At 40.3% G+C, this 21,965-nt stretch overlaps 1 protein-coding gene across 1 annotated transcript in view; it reads left to right on the top strand.

Moving 5' to 3' along the window:
• The first annotated feature begins 268 nt into the window (after positions 1 to 268).
• The window catches only part of LOC132826888 (protein PHTF2-like), a 107,151-nt gene continuing 85,454 nt past the window's right edge, over positions 269 to 21,965 (top strand). The window contains exon 1 of the mRNA XM_060843163.1: positions 269 to 436. The gene's annotated coding sequence lies outside the window, so the exon portion shown is untranslated. The remainder of the gene's footprint in view (positions 437 to 21,965) is intronic.

Here is a 21,965-nt window from a genome sequence, read left to right on the forward strand (position 1 = left end):
ACAGATCTGCTAGGGAGTGGGTGACGTGACTTACAGTTAGACTGAGGGAAGTGGATGTACCTATGTGTTTGGAAGTGAATTCGAAATATGACGGTCATTTGACTGAAATGCCTAGCGGGTGTGGTATATTTGATGTATTGCGGTATTTTTGGCTGTATATTTGTTGTATTGCGGTATTGTGCGGTAGGTGGGTTAGTTGTGCATTACGGTAAAGGAGCTGCAATCTGGGGTATTACGGTAGGTTGGCGCTTGTCTGGAGGACGGACGGGAAAGGCTGTTACTCTGCGCGAGCTCGGCTGCAGCCTCCTCAGTTGGAAACAGACGTGATTCAAAATTAAAAGGAGCAAGGAGGCAGAGGAATTGGCAGTTAATCACCACTTCAGAGAAAGAGCTGACTGAACAGAAATGGAAATGAGAGGGGAAATGTAATATGTTGGTAAGTGATAACGTCGCGACCATTTGAAAGAATAATTTAAACGAAAACGGATTGTCTTTGGATACTATTGTCGCTAAGAGATAATGATTTGAATAGAAATGGATGAAGGTGCTGGGATTTGCTGGAAGAATACACCCTTGATCATTTAAGACAACCTTTATTTCTATGTGTTTTATTACTGGAAAAGCCACAGTAATTTCTAATGTAAATCTGACACTTTGATCTTGTTAAGGCCTATCGATTAAGTCTCTAGTAGAAGATATTTTTGTTGATGCATGGAGGTAGTTAATCGATTTCTTTTTATCTTAGGATGATTCCGAGATTTTACTGGGAGGTTTAAAAGTGATTCCCTCCTTTTATTCAAGAGAAGTCGGCTGTGTATTACCTCTATTTGCATTTTTCCGCACACAACTGAAATGCCAAGGAATTGAAATGTGGTCGCCAACTTTGGGGCTAAGATTCAACCAACATTTCGATTTGCGTTCTTAAGTGGCACAAATCTTTGAACCTGATACTGAATGTCTCCTTTTATATTTCTGTAAATGGTTCAGAAATAAAACATTTTGACCAATCCCCCCCCCCCCCCCCCCACACACACACAAACACACACACAAACACAAATAACTGATCTGTCCCTGATGAGATGATGCTACAGATGACATTGGTTGTTGAATGATTATTGGCTGTGTTTTCCAAGACTTTGATTTTCGCATGAGTGACCTTGGATTATCAGCATCCTAGAAGGCTTTTATTTTGTTGGTACCGTGTAGCAATCTGTATGCGTTCAACTCTGTATTCCCTCTTTTTGTTTATTTTTATTTTATCCGTCATTTTGACGGATTCCAAACATATGTTGAAGAAGAGATCTTTCTAGTGGGTAACAGAATTGATTACTAGCCATCTGTAAATAGAGTTTAGTTAAAAGTGAGCCAATCAACATGAGCCACAGGTGATAAGTTCATGTGGCCTGTTGCCAAACCCAGTAAGCATATTTTTTTCTCATTGTTTTGAACAACATCAGCTCTGAAATGAGGTTGGAAGTAGTCAATGGGTAGAAAATAAAGTTGTGAAAACTGAAGAAAATTATGATTAATTTTTGCTACTTGCATCCAAGAGTTTGATACATTATTTATAGGTTGATTCAAAAATGTTCTGCATAAATTATTTTCCATTCTTCATTTCACTTCATTTGTGAATCTACTTCTTAAAGGGCAAAGTATACTATTATAGGTGTCAAAGTATGGGGCAGCTATGAGATCGCTCATGACAAAAAGCTTTTATATCTTGGATAGTCTTGGACCCGATTGAGAACTGGGGAGAAAGCAAATGCTTTAGCATTGGAAGACAGTGTACGATTTTCTTTTAAGAGCAGAAAGATAGTAAGACCAAAGATGTTGAGAGCAGCAAATAATATAGCAACATTGAAAGAGTTGGATGCTGGTTAGACTTACCACAAGTAACTGGGACTTTAAAAATTTGAAAGAAACAACATTTTCTTTACCCCATTGTAGGTCATGAGATCAGTATGTACAAAAGGACTCGATGTTGTAAGTATATTTGAAGAAAATTGATGAACTAGATTGGAATTTTCATCAAATGAATTGCTGGGGATTGGCTAATAAATGGAGGATGTAATTTATGCAAAAAAGATCAGAGGCAAAAGCCATGTGAAATTCCATATTAGAAAGACTTGTCTGAAAAATGTCAGCACTGCCTTAGCTATCCAAGAGGAAGGTAGATGCCCAAGAAATTTGTTTTAATGGCAACTATTTGCCAAAGTCTGCCAGAGTGGATGTGTCTCATTTGTGATTATTGACAATGCATTCCCACAAAAGGTACCTGAGACCATGATTAGAGAAATTCAGTAGTAGGGTGCAGTAACAAAGTAAGAGTTTAAGTTAAGCATGAGGCAAAAACTTATGAGTTTAGCTGAATTATCAGGCTGATTGATAGATTTCTCAGGGTACTGGTAGGAAATAATATGGCATGAATATTGCTGATGTGATAATTTTGAAGTCGATCAAATAGACTAGTTGATTTTGTTTGACAAATATTGAAAATTTCAGACAGCTGTCAAGGTTATAAGAGCAAAATGATATCAAATACATCTAGTAAGGTGAAGGGGGAATTTATAGCCACAGGCGCTAAAGTGAACATAAGGAACATTGTCAATATATGCATTATGTACTGGATTTTTGAGTGACCTGTACAGTAAGGATGGAAAAATCTGAAACAATTAGAAGTTGAGTTTTGATAAGAGAAATAGAAGGTAAGGGCAACATGCCTAGAGATAGAAATGAGTGAAATTGATATTTAAGGAGATGCTTTTCATGTTGCAATGAATTGAATTAGCCTTGAATGAGTGCTGTGAAACACTTCTTTGGCATCATCTGAGGTACAGGGGACTTAAGTATGTGTTACAGATTTGAGAGAATCATAAATAAAAGTTCAACATAAAAGAAAATTAAGAAGTTTTATTTTTAGGAACTACTCTAATTTGTGTGAGGGAAGAGGCCACAGCTTGTAGTTATGTTTTGTTAAGGATATTGAAGAAACAAAACAACAAAGATGTGTCTCTCGAGTAATGTCAGATGTTACTGACTGGTCCTAAACAGTAATCCGTGGTGGTCATGCATCCCCATGACAACTCAGTTGGACTTTTACTTTGTTAGATTTTTCCTCATGGTAGTTTTTTTTTGACAAAGTGATGTAATTGTTTTTTGCAATTCATTTAAAAGTGTTAACTCATACTGAGGTAGAGATCCATATGTTTTCCCAGCCTGCTGATATCTTGCCTAAGAACCAGGGAAATGTAGAGTTGCAGGTAGATAGGATTGTTAAGAAGGCATTTGGTATGCTTTCCTTTATTGGTCAGAGTATTGAGTACAGGAGTTGGACGTCATGTTACGGCTGTACAGGATGTTAGTTAGGCCACTTTTGGACTATTGCTTGGAGTTCTGATCTCCTTCCTATCGGAAGGATGTTGTGAAACTTGAAAGGGTTCAGAAAAGATTTACAAGAATGTTGCCACAGCTATCGGGAGAGGCTGAATAGGCTGTGGTTGTTTTTGCTGGAGCGTCGGAGGCTGAGGGGTGACTTTTATACAGGTTTATAAAATCATGAGGGCCATGGATAGGATAAATAGACAAAGTCTTTTCCCTGGGTGGGGGAGTCCGGAGCTAGAGGTCATGGTTTAGGGTGAGAGGGAAAAGATATAAAAGAGACTGAAGGGGCAACATTTTCACACAGAGGGTGGTGCGTGCAGGGAATGAGCTGCCAGAGGAAGTATTGGTGAAGGCAGGTACAATTGCAACACTTAAAAGGTAGTAGGAAAGGTTCGGAAGGATATGGGCCAAGTGCTGGCAAATGGGATTAGATTAGGTGGGGATATCTGGTCAGCATGGACGAGTTGCACTGAAGGCTCTGTTTCCATGCTGTACATCCCTATGATCTAAATGATTGCTGGGCCCCTTTCTGAGAAGACTGGCGGTTGGCTAACGTGGTACCACTATTTAAGAAAGGTGATAAGGAAAAACCAGGGAACTGTAAATGGTGAGCCTGACATTGGTGGTGGGCAAATTATTGGAGGGAATCTTGATGGGCAGGATTTTAATGTATCTGGGAAGGCAAGGATTAGGGATAAAATGGGGACTGCAGATGCTGGAGATCAGAGTCGAGAATGTGGTTCTGGAAAAGTGTAGCAGGTCAGGCAGCATCCGAGGAGCAGGAGAATCAACGTTTTGGGAAAAGTCCTTCATCAGGAAGGATTAGGGATAGTCAACATGGCTTTGTGTGTGGGAAATTGTGTCTCACTACCTTGATTGAGTATTTTGAAGAAGTAACAGAGGAGTGTTGAGGGTAGAGTGATCAAGGTGATCTATATGGCCTTCAGTAAGGCATTCAACAGGCTCCTCGTGGTCGACTGGTTAGCAAGGTTAGATCTCGTGGAATACAGGGAGAACTAGCTATTTGGATACAAAACTGCCTTGAAGGAAGAAGATGGAGGATGGTGGTAGAGGGTTGCTTTTTAAACTGGAGGCCTGTGACCAGTGGTGTGCCACAAGGATTGGTGCTGGGTCCACTGCTTTTTGTCATTTATATAAATTATTTGGATGTGAACATAGGATAATAGTAAGTTTGCAGATGATGCCAAAATTGGAGGTGTAGTGGACAGCAAAGAAAATTACCTCCAGAGTACAACAGGTTCTTGATCAGATGGGCCAATGGACCAGGAGTGGCAGATGGAATTTTATTTAGAGTGTTGCGTTTTGGAAAGGCAACTCAGACCATGACTTGTACACTTAATGGTCATGTCCTGGTGAGTGTTGCTGAACAAAGAGACCTTGGAGTGCAGGTTTATAGCTCCTTGAAAATGGAATGCAGTTTGGAATGCTTTTCTTTATTGGTCTGAGTATCGAGTATAGGGGTTGGGAGGTCATGTTGCAGTTGTACAGGACATTGGTTAGGCCACGTTTTGGAATATTGTATGCAGTTCTATTCTCCATCCTACAGGAAGGATGCTGTGAACTTGAAAGGGTTCAGAAAAGATTTACAGGGATGTTGCCAGGGTTGGAGGACTTGAGCTATAGGGAGGGGCTGAATAGGCTGGGGCTGTTTTCCTTGGAGTGTCAGAGGCAATGGGGTGACTTTATATTGGTTTATAAAATTATGAGAGGCATGGAAAGGGTGAATAGACAAGGTCTTTTTCCTGGGGTGGAGGAGTGGGCGGCACAGTGGTTAGCACTGCTGCCTCACAGCGCTAGAGACCCGGGTTCAATTCCCGCCTCGGGTGACTCTCTGTGTGGAGTTCGCAATTCTCCCCGTGTCTGTGTGAGTTTCCTCCGGGTGCTCTGGTTTCCTCCCACAATCCAAAAATGTGCAGGTTAGGTGAATTGGCCATGCTAAATTCCCTGTAGTGTTAGGTGAAGGGGTAAATGTAGGAGTATGGGTCTGGGTGGTATACGGGTCGGTGTGGACTTATTGGGCCGAAGGGCCTGTTTCCACACTGTAAGTAATCTAATCTAATCTAAAACTACAGGGCTCTGTGTTGCTCTGTTATCTGGTTATCCACTGCTCCCGATGTGGTCTCCTCTACATCGGGGAGACTCGATGCCTTCTGCAGAGCACTTTAGAGAACGTCTCTGGGACACCCACACCAACCAATCCACCGCCCTGTGGCTGAACATTTCAACTTTCCCTTCCACTCTGCCGTGGACATGCAGATCCTGGGCCGCTTCCATCGCCACTCCTTCACCACCTGACGCCTGGAGGAAGAAAACCTTATCTCCTTCCTTGGGACCCTGTAACCGAGGACTTCACCAGTTTCCTCATTTCCTCTTCCTCAACTTTACCTCAGTTCCAACCTTCCAGTTCAGCAATGCCCTCATGACCTGTCCCACCTGTCAACCTTCCTTCCCACCTATCCGCTCTACCGTCCTCTCTAACCTATCACCTTTACCCCCACCTCCATCCACCTATTACAGTCTCAGCTATCTTCTCCCCAGCCCCACTGCCCTCCCATTTATCTCTCCACCCTAGAGCCTCCCAGCCTAATTCCTGATGAAGGGCTTTTGCCAGAAACATCAATTTTCCTGCTCCTCAGATGCTGCCTGACCTGCTGTGCTTTTCCAGCAACACATTCTCAGCACTTTCTCGGAGTCATTTAATTTCTAGGAGCACTTTATAGGTGTCATTGCAAGTAGAAATAATTTGTTCTCTAACCTGCAAGTTTGATGACTGTTTTGTTGTCCTAGCTGAGATTTCCAAACTTGGCACATCCAGGAATTGAACCTGGAGTTTTCTTTGTTTGTATGTTTTAGTACACATTTATGCCATGCATTTACCCAGCAGAATGAGTTACTTTTTTCTTTCCCTGAAAGGATCCAGCAGTGCTGGAAAATGGGTTGGATTGTAGGAATGTAGTTGGGATGCAAATGGGTGATATTATCCAGGTTAAATCAAGCAGTGTTGGCACACTAGAGGACTCTGAGGTTGGGCATTTATGGATTCCATCTGAGTAAGCACATTGAAAAGAGAATGATTCTGTTCTTGGCAGTAATCCATAAGCATGACGTGAGTGGAAGCAGATCTTGTGAAAGGTATTGTTAAGGATAATCATATAATTAAAGAATCAGTGAGTGTGACTTCAGGTAAAAGGCCTTTGTATGATGCCAAGGTCAAAAGGGTAACTTTAGACATGGGGAGGTGGATAACATTGTGTTGAATTGAGTGAGGGGCAAGTGACTCTTGTGGGTGAGTGGATCATGTGAAATTAGATACAAATTGAAATTATATAATACCAGTTTCTGGGGGCAGTGATTAAATAAGCTTAAAAATACAACGTTTCGGCAAGAAAATCTCTGAAGAACATGAGGGAGGAGTAAATGATCAAGAGGTTAGTTGGAACAGCAATAGAAACTTTGCTTAAATGAGTGAAAATACTGGTGAAGTTTGGGTATTTTAGAATGTAGTGATTGAAAATAGATTTGTGAATCAAATGATGATATATTTTGCCATTAATCCCAGAATATGTAATTTTGTCTTCCTAATAATGAATAAAATAGTTAGCACTATCTAACCAGATGGGAAGTGACACAGTCAAACATTTTACGTGTTTCTAAATAATAGACTTTATCAGGTCGTTTAGTTTTACTGCTATGTCAGCTTAGGTATTTGATAATGTCACTGAATAAATCTACCTGTTCTGTTGGTACCTTGGAAAATTTGGTCCATAATTATTAATTCAGCTTAACTTCAGGATAATCCCATTTTGTGGATGGTGTTAATGTAATAGCTTTTTAACGCTAGCCAGATACAGATTATTTATAATGGTGCCACACTTGCTTCTGTTTTATGCAATTGATGTGTAAATTTTGGTATTCAATCCATCATAACATTTAGATTCCTATTTTTCATGTGTATGCAAATTAGGTAATCATGTAAAACATTACATTTTCATCTTGGCATTAGATTTTCTGCCACTGTCTTTCTGGGATTCACATGCTCAATTTTCAAGAGATTCCAAAGGCCGTTGTGAGCATTGATAATAAATATTCATGAGCTATTCAGTCTGGAAGGCATCACATTCTGCTTTTTATATTTGATATGATCGCTATGTATCCTGTCAGAAGCATACTAACTTAATGAAGGAAACCTGTTTCATTTCCTTTTTCAGTTTACCGTGAACTAATTGCACCATAGCTGTAAATCCGCTTTAATTTTGTGGGTTTTATATGCCTTATAGAGTCATGTAATATAATTATTTGACACTGTTGCAGTGGTGATTGAACACTGGCATTTGATGTTTTGTGAATCTGAATAACTTTTTTTTTGAATTTGTGTGACATTCTGAACCAGATGTGGAGTGAGCTTGAAAGTAAAGTCCCAAATTCAGTCCACTGGATTGAAATCTGGCAGGAAAATTGTTGTTAAAATATTATGCTACATGACCTAATTACCATGTTAATAAAGTCAAATTCATCTTTATTTAGAGACATTTTCACTTGTCATCTGAGACATTTCTAGTAGGTGCAGATCTCAAATAGTCATGTTCTAGGGGTTTTGATTGGATGTTCTTTTTTTTACTGAACGAACTTAGAGTAAAACGTTGCTTAAGTTTTGTACTTCAAATGGAAACACGAATTTTCTTTTGTAAAGGCAGCAGTTGTTTTAAGACATGCAAGAAAGTTAGCAAAGTCAGTTTGGATTGTTCCAAAAAAAGGGCCACACCTTTGAAAGCAAGTGGTAAGCCTTAGGCTGAGGCAAGGCAACTGCTCTATCACACCCACAGCTGGTTAACACACGAAGTTGAACAGGAAATAATTAAAGCATACTCTGAGATAGGGAGAGTTCTGGAGGAGGGTTCCATTGGTTACATTAAGATCTAATTGCATCATGTACACTAACTTCACTTGTGATGGCAAAATAGAATAACTTTATTCCGTCATGCTTTCACATGCTTCTTCACCATAACAAATAGTTTAGACCACAAAAGGGACTTGTTGTTGCATCCTCAGAGTTGTAGTTTGGGCTAAGTTTGGAGTGGAGGCCAAGATAAATGGGAATAAACATACTAGTGTGCCAGTTTCATGGTACCATAGTGGTGGGAATACAATGTCATGATCTTGCCTGATCTATTAAGGTCAATTACTATTGTTAAAGCATTAAATGAGAGCTCAGTAAGGGGTGTTTTCTGGTTTTAATTGTGGTGTACAAGTTGTATACGTTGACTAAGGCAGACAGCTGCACACAGTAGGAAGCCAGTAATGGCTGTGCCATGGATTAGGTGAGCCCTTTTGAAGGAGTAATTTGCTATAACAGGCTTTAGCATACAAGTTGGTGTTTCAAAGGCACAGAGCAATTTTGTGTCCTTTTCTGAAGCATGGCACCATCGATTGCACCATCAAGGTACTGACTATCCAGTGAGATTCATCAACAGGAGAAGCTTCCATTCTCTTAAGATCTTCTTCCATGTGTGCTTTGTTTTCCTGGCAAGTGCCATGACTCCTTCATCTCCTCCAGCTCTTTACTTCCAAGCTACATGATGGCATCTGGGGCCTAGGGCTATCCCTTGAAGAGCTAGTTTTGTGTTTTTCTGTGAGAACTTGAGAATGAGGCATCGGTCTGAAACAATTTGCTCATTCAGACAAACATTAATTAGGTATTTGGTCTTCTGAAGAAATGGTATTGATGCATGAACTGGTTGAGTAGTGTATGCCTTTCTGCAAAGGTCTCACTCAGACATAATCTGCTCTGCTGTCCATAATTTGACCCTTCAGAGAGATATGCATTTTGAGGATAATGAAGCTCTAGAAGGATACAACTTATTGAAGGGAGTGGATGGGTGGAGGGGATAGATGCAGAACCTTAAAGTGCTTGTTGCACAAGGGTGTCCCTGTTGCCCACATGCAGGATTCGAGGGTCTTGTTAGGCTGTTATCAATGTGAATTATCATCTCATCCAAGCATGTTTCAAATGAGCTTCTGGGCTGGGGAGAATGATTTGGTTTGGACCACATTCCAAGCCACTCAATGTCATTTTCCTAAGAAAGAAAAATGGTGCATAGTTACAGATGGATAGACATCTGATGATCACTTTTTCTGGTTTATTCATGTGATATAGATTCTATTGGCTAGGTCACCATTTAGATGGTGATGATATTACAATGCACCTGCATCCTTTGTCCTTCTAAACGGTACCGTTCACTGGTTTGGAAGGTGCTCTCTGAAGATTCTTTGTGCATTGTTGCAATGACTCTGACGGATAGGTATACACTGTTGCTAGTGATGGTAGGAGTGAATGTTAAAGATGTTCAATGGGTTGCCAATCAAACAGCTGCTTTGCTTTTGCTCTACTTTTCAGAAGGCTTTTGTAAAGGTCCCACGTAAGAGGTTAATGAGCAAAATTAAAGTGCATGGGATTGGGGATAGTGTAGTGACATGGATTGAAAACTGGCTGACTGATAGAAAATAAGAGTAGGAACAAATGGATCTTTTTTTCTGAGTGGTAGGCAGTGACTTGTGGTGTAGTGCCATGATCCCAGCTTTTCACAATATATATTAATTATTTCGATGAGGTTACTAAAATGTAATATCTCCAAGTTGTAGAAATACAAGAATGGGTGGAAGGTGAACTGTGAAGAGGATGCAGAGATGTTTCATTGTGATTTTGTTAAGTTGAATGTGTGGACAAATACATGGCAGATGAAGTATAATGTTGTGAAATGTGAGATTATCCATTTCAGTGGAAAAAAACAAGAAAGATATCAACCTGAATGGTGATAGATTGGGAAAGGGGAGTGGTGCAGTGAGACCTCGATGTTCTTATTACACCATTTGCTGGAGGTAAACATGCAGGTGCACCAGGCGTTGAAGAAGGCCTTCATCGTGAGAAGATTCAAATACAGGAGTAAGAAAACCTGCTGCAGTTGTACAATGTCTTGGTGAGACTACATCTGAAGTATTGTGTGCAGTTTTGAACTCTTTATCTGAGGAAGAATGTTTTGCCTATGGAGAGAGTGAAGTGATGGTTTACCTAAGCTGAGATATAGAGAGACTGGATTGGTTAGGATAATACTTACAGAAGTTTAGAAGAATGTGTTGGGATCTCATAGAAATCTATAAAATTCTTTCAACACTGCATAGGTAAGTGCAGGAAAGATGTTCCTGATGATGGGGAGTCCAGAACTAGGGATCAGAGTTCAAGGCAATGGGGTAAGCCATTTAAGACATAGATGAGGAGAAATGTGCTTGCCCAGAGACTAACTAACCTGGTATTCTTAATCACAGAAAGAACTTGAAGCCAGAACATTGAATTCTTTCATGAAGAAATTAGTTATAGTCTTGGGGCTAAAGGAATTAAAAGGTATGGGAAGAAAGTGGGATCAGAATACTGAGTTGGATGTTCAGCCATGATCATATTGAATGGTGGAGTAGTCTTGAAGGGCTGAATGGCCTAAAGTTATTTTCTATGTTTCTGGATGGTGTTGAGCTTGTTGAATGTTTTTGGAGTTGCGCTTCTCCAGGAAAGTGGGAATATGTAGCAACTTGTGCCTTGTAGATTGTAGGCAAGCATTGGGGAGATTAGAAATGAGTTACCTGCTACAGAATTTTTCAACTTCTGACCTGTTCTTATATGGGCATACCAAATGCCCAGTGCAGTTCAGTTTCTGGCCAATAATAACCTCTCAGGTTGTTGAAAATAGTGAATCAATAATAATTCCATTGATTGTCAGGGGGAGATGGTTAGATTCTCTCTTGTTCAAGATGGTTATTGATACACCTTGCCACTTATCAGTCCAAACATGGATTTTGTCCAGATCCTGCTGCATATGGTCACAACTGTGTCAGTGTCTGAGTTGCAAGTGTTGCTGAAAGTTTTGTAATATGCGGTGAACATCTTTGCCTCTGACCTTTTATGGAGAGAAAGTCATTAAGAAAGCAGCTGTAGATTATTGAGCCCAGGACACTAGTCTGAGCCATTCCTGCTGAGGGGAAAGAACTCAAATTTCTGCATCTTAGAGTTTCATTTTTAATGTATAAGGAAAAGAATTGTGTTAACTTGCCTAGCATTTAAATTTAAAACAGATGCTGGAAATCTGAAACAAAAACAGAAATTGCTGGAGAAACTCAGCAGGTCTGGCAGCATCTGTGGAGAGAAGGCAGGGATCCAGTGACCCTTCAAAGCTGATGTCCACCTTTTCCGAGTTACCTATACGTTGACGACAAGGAGTTGGAGTTGAGGGTTGCTAAAGGAGTAAGTGATAGGTGGAGAGAAACAGAGAAATATAGTTAGGTAGACAAAGGGCTGGATGATGGTAAACCTGGGAGAAAGAAAAGCTGCTAATGGGGACCTTAAGTAGGTTAAAATGTCCTGAAAGCAGCCCACCTGATGAAAGGGCCTTGGGTTTATAGATGGGTAAAATACATGGAAGAAAGTTTTTAAGCCCTAAAATTATTGACCTTGTTCTGAAGGCTGCATGGTCCCCACGTGGAAAATAAACTGAAGAACAGCATCTTCCACAGAGCCCTGCTGGACCACTGCAGTAGGCCTAAGACACAAATGTTGGCTAGGAAACAGTGATGTGTTGAAATTCTGTCCTCAAAAATGACTCTGAGCTTCCAGTTGCCTGCTAAACAGGAAAGATGCTAAACTCCACTCCACTGTATGGAATGGTGGCAGTTATTTCATTCCACAGAAGCCTCACACGCTCTATCTCTAACTTCCCTGTGGTCTGACACCTACAGTACTCTTAATTTTCCCTGTGTAGCATCTAGTCAATCTGCACTGATCTTTACTCACATTCTTTTTGGGGCATGTTGTCCATTTTGGATTCTAAATACTGTTGTTTTGAAATAAAGTATGTGTGCGTGAATATATTTGATAATTTTCATGGCTTAAAAAGTTTCAGCAGGACTTTAGTCACTGACCATAGCACTAAAGCAAGTGATTTGCATTTGATTTACTGTTTTGTCCTTAATACATGACCTTCTGGAGTATAGCAAATACATCAAAGGCCCAATCCCGAAGCTACTGGATTAAGAAGGTAAAGTCTGTGCTGAACTGCCTTCCTCCACTTGTTGTTCTGCTGAAAACCCAATATAACCTTAACATATTGTGAAGCACATATCCAATCTTTACCATTTAGCAAATGAAAGAAATACTGCGAGCAGTATCAACCTGTGATTCTGACCTTCGATCTGATGGAGGCCTCTGACTCTGCTCTCCAGAAGATCCTGGGTCACATTGATTGTCTGTGGAAATACATCAAGGTTTGTATTTATGGTTATAGTTATGACTTGAATTGCCAATAAGTAAAGATTGGATGCAAGTGACACCACAATTTCCTGAACACTCCATCAATGTACCAACAGCCTTCTCTGCAGTAGATGTCGATTTATTGCATAACTTTCTGATGATTTGAAGGAGACTAATGTTTCCGCTAATTTTTTTTGTTCTTCATTGGATGGTCTGTAAAACAGGATTTAGAATTGAACTTGACCTTTAGTCTTAATGCTGACATTGATCAGTATGCTGTTCACTGCATTTTTACAGCTTGTTTAACATGTATGCACTTTTTAATGTCCTATTGAGGTTACAGACTTAATAATATAGTGAATATGATATGATTCCTTGAAATCCGAATTACTTCTGCCTCCCTTTATATGTATTTCCACTGATGGAATCTTCAGAGGTATTCTGATGCGTTTCATCAAATACAAAGAAAGTAGTACCTGGTCAAGGCTTTTTTAAATGTTTGGAATAACTGATTAGATGTGAATGAAACTATTTGATTCTTTAAAAGATATTGAAGTACTGCAGAAAGGATGAAGTGGCCCAATAACCACACTGTCCCATCTACTATCAACTTTCAATTTAAAGTATTGAATAGAAAATTTCAATATTCAGATTTTCTTCCTGTCCTCAAATGCATCGAGGAGACCTTTTAAATAGGATTCAGTATTGCCCTGTCAGCAAATAGGGTACCAACTTCTGTGTTTAAAAAAAAAAGTTGCCTGTTAGGTCTCATTTATATCTTTCCCCTCTCACCCTAAACCTATGCCCTCTAGTTCTGGACTCCCCCACCCCAGGGAAAAGACTTTGTCTATTTATCCTATCCGTGCCCCTCATAATTTTTTAAACCTCAATAAGGTCACCCCTCAGCCTCTGATGGTCCAGGGAAAACAGCCCCAGCCTGTTCAGCCTCTCCCTATAGCTCAAATCCTCCAACCCTGGCAACATCCTTGTAAATCTTTTCTGAACCCTTTCAAGTTTCACAACATCTTTCCGATAGGAAGGCAACCAGAATTGCACGCAATATTCCAACAGTGGCCTAACCAATGTCCTGTACAGCCGCAACATGATCTCCCAACTCCTGTACTCAATACTCTGACCAATAAAGGAAAGTAAACCCAATGCCTTCTTTACTATCTTATCTACCTCTGACTCCACTTTCAAGGAGCTATGAACCTGCACTCCAAAGTCTCTTTGTTCAGCAACACTCCCTAGGACCTTACCATTAAGTGTATAAGTCCTGCTCAGATTTGTTTTCCCAAAATGCAGCACCTCTCATTTATGAATTAAACTCCATTTCCCAATTCTCAGCCTATTGGCCCATCTGGTCCAGATCCTGTTGTATTCTGAGGTAACCCTCTTCGCTGCCCACTACACACCTAAGTTTGGTGTCATCTGCAAGCATACTAACTGTACCTCTTATGTAAATGGCAAAAAGTAGAGGACCTAGCGCCGATCCTTATGGCACTCCACTGGTCACAGGCCTCCAGTCTGAAAAACACCGCTCCACCACCACCCTCTGTCTTCTACCTTTGAGCCAGTTCTGTATCCAAATGGCTAGTTCTCTCTGTATTCCATAAGATCTAACCTTGCTAATCAGGCTCCCATGGGGAATCTTGCCAAACGCCTTGCTGAAGTCCATATAGATCACATCTACTGCTCTGCCCTCATCAATCTTCTTTGTTGCTTCTTCCAAATAACTCAATCAAGTTTGTGAGACATGATTTCCCATGCACAAAGCCATGTTGACGATCCCTAATCAGTCCTTGCCTTTCCAAATAAATGTACCTCCTGTCCCTCAGGATTCCCTCCAACAACTTGCCCACCACTGATGTCAGGCTCACCGGTCTATAGTTCCCTGGCTTGTCTTTACCGCCCTTCTTAAACAGTGGCACCATGTTTGCCAACCTCCAGTCTTCCGGCATCTCACCTGTGGCTATCAATGATACAAATATCTCAGCAAGAGGCCCAGCAATCACTTCTCTAGCTTCCCACAGAGTTCTCGGGTACACCTGATCAGGCCCTGGGGATTTATCCACCTTTTAACCGTTTCAAGACATCCAGCACTTCCTCTTCTGTAATTTGGGCTTTTTGTTTTCAAATTAAAATGTCCTCTGAATTAAAAACATTTAAAATATAATTACAGTATTTTTAAAAAACCTTTTGGGAATGTATTAAAAATAGTATGGAAAACACAACTATTACTACAACTAAAATCTGAACCTTTTATTTCAGAATCTGGTTTGTGTCAGCTTGTTAATTAAATGCCCACTTACATAGATAGAAGTGTTATACTCCAAGAAGGTTGTGCTAACTGTACCTTTTTGTTGCAAAGATTTCCCTCAAGATAATGAGTATGGGATTCTTGATGCACCCAAAAGTAATTGTTTCAGTCAACCTAATATTCACTAAAAGCAAAATGTTCTGATCTGATAAATGGCCACTGATCTGAGATATTCACTTTCTATCTCCATTCACACATGTCAGACCTGCTGAATGTTTTCTGCATTTTCTGTTTATATTTGGTTTCCAGCATCTGCAATATTTTGCTTTTGGCAAAGTATTAAGCATTGGTTAGGACCTAGAAATTGGTGTGCAAAATGCTAACGCAGTACTTCTGTTTTTTGAAGCAATTCTGAGGGTATTTTTTTAACCACAAATATGGACCTAGGTTTATTAAACAAAAACTCAGTTCCTACAGGTGTGGTTTTGCGTGTTACCTCCAAGAGTAGATTTGTAGGCTGTTTTACTTAAAGGAGATTTGAATGTGTTCTGTTTTAATAATTTCTTTTCTTGAAATAGTGTCTAATCCTGACACTAGCTTTATTTCCCTGTGAGATTATTAGTACAGACTTCATCATTGTAATGTTTCCTGACTCCACCTCTGCTCTCCGCTTATCTGCAGAAACCCTCATTTATTACTCCTATATTTCAGTCTTCCACTATACTCCAGACTGACCTTCCACATTGTCCTGTCTGTAAATTTGAGCGTTTCCAAATCTTTGCCTCGCACCTAGTTTCTTGTCCTATGTTGGTTCAGGGTTAAACAACTTCTCAATTTTAAAATACTCCTTGTTGTTTTCAGATCCTTACATGGCCTTGCCCCTTACTACTTTTGTGATCTCCTTCACCCTTACAACTATCCAATATATCTTTTGTGGATCTAATCCTTCGCCCCTTGATTATCTTTTTATTTTAATTTTATTGCTAAATCTTTCTGCCTTGCTTCCTCCTATGTTTAGTGCTTCCTAATATTTAGCTCTTCAACAATATCTTTGGTCATAATTTTCATCTATCTCCTAATAGCTCAGTGTCAAATTTGTTTGATGATACTCCTGTGAAGTGCTTTGGGATGTTATTGGCTTGGACAGGATGGGCTAAATGGCCTGCTTTCTGTACTGTAAATGTCTGATCTTATGTAAATGCAAATTGTTGTTATCACTTAAAAGGTTGTTATAAATAAGCTTGTTGTAAATGAGTGGGCAGCCACATGGGAGTTCTTGAAACAAAGTGCACAATACCTTTCAAATTTTGGTTAATTCCTGAGCAGGAATATTTGTGCTAAATACTGCTTGGATTAATGGTTCAAATGTATTTGTTTTATAGCAATTTCCAAGGAAGTAAGATGACCGGGAAATGCTTTCAAAAAATGTAATTTTCATATATTTTAGTTTTATACTTGCTGATCTCTTTTTACAGTATCACCAGTATCGATTGTTATCCTCATTTTGTCTATGGTAGGTGGAAAAGTGTTGAAATATTTCTACTTTAGAAAAGTGAAGTTTAAAAAACCTAGCAAAATGGCCAACATGGCTTTTTAAATAAATAACTTGCTTTCATTTATTACTGAGGTCTGCTTGTGTTAGTCCTTAGCATGAAGATCCGTTCAATCTAAGCCAAAGAATTTTCCAGTGGTTCTCTACAGTCAGCAGCATGGCAGCAGAATGTTGTTTGTAGACTGGAATGCATAATGTGGCCAGAATTCCAGTTTGTGGAGTCTAGCAGTCACTGGCCTTTTGCAGATTGTTTTTGTAGATTTAATAAGCAGGCTTAAAAGTGAGATTGCTACCTGAATAGCAATATTAATTCAGGGTGTTTACTATCCACAGATATGAAGTTACTACAACTGTGCTAATATTTGTGGTGTTGCACATATAAGTTGCCTTTAGTTTCTGAAGTACAAGCACGTAAACAAAGATAGCATGAACTTATAAGGCTTTTATAAACTCTAGGTGTGTTTCAGATCAACTTCCTTCTTCTGTAAGGATTAATTTTGAAGGGTTTTGTTCAGTGGGAATTTTTATTGACCTTTTTAAGGGTTTTGCTTAGTTTTAAAGACAGGGTGAGTCAGGACAAATACGGAAAATGGAATTCTTCTGAAAATAATGTTCATTCTTTGTCAACATTTAATGTTAATGCACTTTTTCCACAGGAAATATTTCAATGCTTGTCAACCACTTTCCTTCATCCTAGTTGGAATGCTAGGAATACATCATTCTCTCTCATTACATGGATGTGTTTAGAGAGAGAATCTGCTCCGGTTCTACACCCCCTCCCCCATCCCAATGGAATTGCCACTACCACCATTCTTCATTGGTATAATTCAGTTTTTTAAAAAATAATCTTTTAATTGAGCACCAAAAGCATGAACTTACAGAGAACCTTCTGTTAAAATTTAAAAACGTTTGACCCTGCTGTTACGGAGGGAGAAATTTTAAGCTTGCTTATTAACCTGTGCCAGGAAAAGTTGCAGATCTACTGAATGACTTTTTATTAATTTTGTAACTTACTTTCCTATACAATGAAACAGTACTTTAACATAGACATTGAATAGCCTGTGTCCTAGTTGTAGGAGAGTGAATGTTTCAGCAACGAGTGCCATGATTGCAGTTTAATGATTTTATTAATTACCATTTAAAGTGAAAAATGTGGTTTTCTGAACATGTAACCAGAGTTGCCTTTGTCTTAATGTCACATTTTCCCATTTTTAAATGCTTTAATTGAAATTTTCCTTTAAAAAGAGTGATTCAGTTGGTTTAACCTCTCCCTCACTCTTCCTCTCTGGATTTTCCCTTTCTTACTTACATGTGCATATTAATCCCTTATGCTGTCTTTCTGCATCTCATATACTCACTTTCGTTTCCTGTCTGGATTTAGTCGGTCCCATCTTTGTGTGCTTGCTTGTATATTGTCTCATTCTTGTGCTTTCTGTGTACTGTATTGCAGTCTTTATCTTGCCTCTCCTCTCCATCCTGATACTGTCAGAATTACTGTTGTTCCTGTTGTTTGTTTTCTCAATCTGGAAGTTGAAAATGTGTTGCTGGTCAAAGCACAGCAGGCCAGGCAGCATCTCAGGAATAGGGAATTCGACGTTTCGAGCATAAGCCCTTCATCAGGAATGGCTGATGAAGGGCTTATGCTCGAAACGTCGAATTCCCTATTCCTGAGATGCTGCCTGGCCTGCTGTGCTTTGACCAGCAACACATTTTCAGCTGTGATCTCCAGCATCTGCAGACCTCATTTTTTACTCAATCTGGAAGTTGCATGCCAACCTTTTTTTTAAAAATGTGAAAAAATTTTATGTCAATCCTACTTTTTTGTTCTGACATAAAAAGGCTAAAGAGAGTATCATACATTACAAATATCAATATAGTGATCACATAGCTAACGAAAGTATCCATTACTCCATTTTTAGAATTTATCAATCAAAATTATAGTTCACTGTGGTTGGCTAGTACGTAACATATTAAATAACACTGTTGAAGACACTCAAATTGGCTCAACAATTCTATATTTACATTGAGTGAACTCATTTCCAACTCCCCACCAGTACTCTTGATCATTTTTGCTGCCTCTGTGATATGTCTAGTGTTTTTGAAATTTTGAAAGGTACTTTTCCTAACCTGTCCTTGCTGTTTGATCCCAAATGAAGTTTCTGACCCCATGACTTCTTTTCACAAAGAACACTTACTTTTAGCTTCATGATGTAACTTAAAATTTCCTCAGCCCCATCCTATCTGCTACTGAGGCCCTTTTAAATATGTCCTTTTCATATCCACCCTGAGTATTCCATTGGGACAAAGTGAGGACTGCAGATGCTAGAGATCAGAGTCAAGAGTGAGGTGCTGGAAAAGCACAGCAGATCAGGCAGCATCCGAGGAGCAGGAAAATTGACAATTCAGGCATAAACCCTTCATTAGGAATGAAGTTTGTGGATCGGAGCTAAGAAATAAATGAAAGGGGAGTGGAGTTGAGGGGAGATAGCTGGAAAAGCGATAAGTGGATGAAGGTGATAGGTCAGAGGGGGCAGTGAAGGATGGGTCTGGAGGACAGTGCCAAGTTGGAGGCTTGGGACTGGGATAATGTCGGGTGTGGGGAAATGAGGAAACTGTTGAAATCCACATTTATCCCATGTAATTGCAGGGTCCCAAGGCACTGCTGCTGGCAAGAGTCCACGCTCTGTGCCTACCGCTGTGAGAAGTCCACACCCTCTGTCCGGGCCTACCGCCACATAAGGCCCAGGTTCTGGGCGTGCCACCACTGCTGCCAGAGTCCTGATCCACACTGCTGACCCTGCAGCCAGTGCCCTGCTGACAGCGCTCTGGCCTTGAGGATGAAGAAGAAAAGAAAAAAGACAAAAAGTACACAAAAAATTATGCAGCTGACCTGGAGGAGACAGCTCTGACAAATCCAAACACTACCTACTGTGCTGTTGCCATTGGCCATTTACTGGGTATTTTCATGGCCACATGATGGCCTCGACCTGGGGAAATTCAGCACCAGAGGTGGAACCCAATACCCACTATCCTTTTCAAGACTGTCTGACATCAAATAAATGTGTTGTCCAGCTCTGGCAAAGAGAACATTATTGACTTGTGAGATGTAGTGGCATGCATCATTTGTGAAATGCAGTTAAGATCAATAGCTGATCTTTGGAAGGAACCAAAAACAAAGAATTGCAAGGCCAGAGTGAGTTTGGGTGAATACTGGGAGGGCATGGAGTCCAGTGCTTCACTGTATATGGTCCTCAAGGATGAGGCCAAAGATTTCAATGACCACTTTGCCTGGGGAGTTGCAACCACCTGCAGCACTGGATTTTGATCTACTCCAGACACCATTGTATTTGGCAGTAGATATTGTGTTTAGGGTATGGCTTTGGTTCCCTTCCTGCTTCTCTTCCCTCTGAAACTCTTGGTTCTACACCTCCTCAGAAAGGTTTTGCCTTCTTTGCTCTGGGCATGAAATCTAACCATTGTGACCTCAATGTCAGCTGCAGTTTCCATTTAGATTGGTAGCTGTTCTGTTGTGATTGGTAGCCTTGCCCCTACTCTTCTGTCTTTGTCATGCAGGTGTGCGACAACTCTGATGCCCGTTTGCTGAATACACTCTTCTGCCATCTATCCTGTGTTAAGAGAACTTGCATACAAACATACAGGCAAGGAACAAGAGTTGACCATGGAGCCCATCAAGCTTGCTCTGCCATTTAATAAGACCATGGCTGATCCGATTTTAATGTCAACTTTGCATTCCTGCATACCCCCAATAATCTTTCATCTCCTTTTGTGATCAAGAATATATCTACTTATGCCTCAAAAACTTTCAAGGTTCTGCAACTAATGCCTTTTGAGGAAGAGAATTCCAAAGGCTCTTCTCTCTGCCTTCAGTGTGTGGCCTCTATTTTTATGCTATAAACCTTCATTTTGTATTCACCCATAAGAACAAACATCCTTTCCACATCCACCCAGTCAAGGTCTCTCAGGATCTTTTATGTTTCACTTAAGTCAACTCTGACTCATTCTTCTAAACTCCAGAGGTTACAGACATTTGTCTATGTTCTCTTAAAGCAATCAGTTCATTCTAGGCATTAGTCTTGTTTTTAAAATAACCTTCTCTGAACTGCTTCCAGTGCATTAACATCCTTTGGTAGGTTTGGTGACCAGCAGCCTATGTGGTACTCCAGAGACCTCGCCAATGCCCTATATAACTGAAGTTTAACCTCCCTACCCTTGCACTGAATGTTCCTTGCAATGAAACATATGGACTCGTAAGCGTGGAAACACACCCTTCGGTCCAACTGACCTCCACCAATCAGACATTCCATTCTGACCTAGTTCCATTTGCCAACACTTCATCCTTGTCCCTCTAAACCTTTTCTATTCATGTACCCATCCAGATGCCTTTTTACAGTTAGATTAGATTAGATTTACAGTGTGGAACCAGGCCCTTCGGCGGGTCGGTGTGGACTTGTTGGGCTGAAGCGCAACCCACCCATACCCCTACATTTATCCCTACCTAACACTACAGGCAATTTAGCATGGCTAATTCACCTGACCCGCACATCTTTGGACTGTGGGAGGAAACCGGAGCACCCGGAGGAAACCCACGCAGACACAGGGAGAACGTGCAAACTCCACACAGTCAGTCGCCTGAGTCCGGAATTGAACCCGGGTCTCAGGCGCTGTGAGGCAGCAGTGCTAACCACTGTGCCACCGTGCCTCCCAAAATTGTTGTTGTAATTGCACCTGCCTCCATCACTTCCTCTGGCAGCTCATTCCATACATGCACCTTTCCTGATCACTTGCTGTATTTGCATGCTAATCTTCTGCAGCACATGCCATGGGCCACCCAGATCTCTCTACATCTGACCTCTGCAACCACTTATATAATCTGCTGTTTTTTCTTGCTGCCAAAATAGACTATTTCATGCTTTATCACCATACTCAATTTGCCAGATCTTTGCCCACTCAATTAACCTATTATTCCGTATATCCTCTTCACAACTTGCCTGCTTATTTATCTTTTTGTCATCAACAAATTTTACTATCATATGTTGGTCTAAGTTATTTATGAAAATTATAAAGAGACCCATCAACCTGAAAATCCTAGTAGCCAGCGATCTTCCATTCATGCCATGTCTTGCGCCCCCCCCCCCCCTCCCAAATCATGAGCTTTTATTTCCTAGTATTTGGTACCTTGTCAAATGCCTTCTGAAAATACCTCCTGTAATGAGTGCCAAGTACCCTTTGCACCACTGATCTCCTTATGGAGCTGGGCTGATGTCTTTGGGCACCCTTAAGTTTCTCCCAACTGTGCATCACCTCCCCCACAGTTCAGAAACTAATGATTTTGAGAAAAGTGAATGTATTCTATCTGAATTTAGCAGATAATAGGGAAGGCAAATGAAATGTTAGCTTTTATGTCAAAGGGAATGGAGTATCAGATAGGGAGTTTTGCTAAA

Source organism: Hemiscyllium ocellatum, chromosome 23, assembly GCF_020745735.1.
Source record: "Hemiscyllium ocellatum isolate sHemOce1 chromosome 23, sHemOce1.pat.X.cur, whole genome shotgun sequence".
Taxonomy (NCBI): domain Eukaryota; kingdom Metazoa; phylum Chordata; class Chondrichthyes; order Orectolobiformes; family Hemiscylliidae; genus Hemiscyllium; species Hemiscyllium ocellatum.